Source organism: Macrobrachium nipponense, chromosome 24 (genome assembly GCF_015104395.2).
Source record: "Macrobrachium nipponense isolate FS-2020 chromosome 24, ASM1510439v2, whole genome shotgun sequence".
Taxonomy (NCBI): domain Eukaryota; kingdom Metazoa; phylum Arthropoda; class Malacostraca; order Decapoda; family Palaemonidae; genus Macrobrachium; species Macrobrachium nipponense.
The window spans coordinates 33,163,082-33,164,732 of record NC_061091.1 but is presented as its reverse complement, the minus strand read 5'-3'; the positions used below and the strand labels follow the sequence as shown (position 1 = coordinate 33,164,732).

At 35.4% G+C, this 1,651-nt stretch overlaps 1 long non-coding RNA gene across 1 annotated transcript; it reads left to right on the top strand.

Moving 5' to 3' along the window:
• The first annotated feature begins 196 nt into the window (after positions 1 to 196).
• On the top strand, positions 197 to 989 carry LOC135204095 (uncharacterized). Its single transcript, XR_010312099.1, has 2 exons — positions 197 to 228; positions 598 to 989. It is a non-coding gene; the product is annotated as an uncharacterized LOC135204095 (long non-coding RNA).
• The last annotated feature ends 662 nt before the right edge of the window (positions 990 to 1,651 follow it).

Below are 1,651 nucleotides of genomic sequence, written 5' to 3'. Positions count from 1 at the left end.
CAGAAAAATTATAAGTTTAACAGTTATATTAGATTATAATTGTCAATAATAGATAGAAATTTTTGAAGGCTTTCTACGTAGATCGCTGGACAATCCAGCTTCAAAATAGATTGCTGGCAACTCTCCACTCTGGAACGAGCGTCCTATAAAAGGAAGGTCGCAAGGCGCACTGACATCCACTTCCAGATTCAGCAAAGGAAGAAGCACAACCTATTCACCATGAAAACTGTAAGGATAAAATAATGAATTTTGTCATTTAAAGACATAAATTCTAAGATACTAGGTGGTTAAATTAATAATAGTTTGATATATATATGAATGGGATAAATATGCAAATAATAAGTTACATATAAATATACAAATAAAAATCCATCAGACATTCCGTATAACTGTAGTAAATTAAAAACTGTTTGTCTTTTTACTTATAGATCTTATAAACTGTAAATTCTGTTTTTAACTATTCATGATATGTAGGTTGGTTAGTACTTTTACTCTATATAATCCTTAATCATTCTCATTTAATAGTAACAGTACAATGAACAAACTAAAGCATCTAACTGAAATTCAGCAAATTAATTTCCTTGATTCCCTTTGCAGATCAGCGTTGCCCTGTTGGCGTTGGTGGCCCTTTTTGCCCTGATGGAGGTCACTGGAGCCCTGCCAGCACCCGAACCTAGCCGACGCCACTTCTTTGGAGGTAGTCCCTATGGCTTCGGCGGTTACGGCTATAGACCCCACGGATTTGGTTTTGGCTACGGCGGATACGGCGGTGGTTTTGGAGGCTTTGGAGGTGGATTTGGTGGATATGGTGGTGGTTTCTTCGGTTGATAAACATCTTATCTTTCATGAAGATATTGGAAGTTAGAACGTCAATGACCTCCATAAATTGTTAAATGTTCGAAAATATTAAGAATGACCGATTGACGCTAATGAAAATATGTACTTATTTTTATATAAATTGTAATAAATTTTATTTTTCTTAAGAAAAAGTTTGATATTTTATTCCTCTTCCTGTGATGCAAACTGAACTAAAATCAGTCTGAATTGCCTTGTCATGTGTATTACATTATTTAATATTTGCTAGCATTAGATTCTAAAACACTAAGGAATCTTCTTTTTCGTTTAGGATTGCGTTAAGTACATTACTGAAAATTATTAAATGTAGTTCAGAATAGTTGAAGATATCATAATCTACGTAACAAATATTACGAAGTAACAAGTACAAGGTTTATAACATAAACAAGGTCATCACACTCACAACTTTTTATAATAAATGGGGAGTTCCACGTTTGCCGAGTGCATTTCGCGCTCGGTTACCATTCGGTGGTCCGAAGTTCGATTCTCGGCTCGGCCAGGGCGGAACTAGAGGAATTTATTTCTGGTGATAGAAATTCTTTTCTCGATATAATGTGGTTCGGATCCCACAATAAGCTGTAGGTCCCATTGCTAGGTAACCAATTGGTTCCTAGTCACATAAAAATATCTAATCCTTCGGGCCAGCCCTAGGAGAGCTGTTAATCAGCTCAGTGGTCTGGTAAAACTAAGATATACTTAACTTATAATATATGGGAGATTTTGGTCAACAAAAAAAATAGTGTACTATGATGTTATGGTCATCACTTTATAGCTCATGATGGTTCTAGAATCGGCA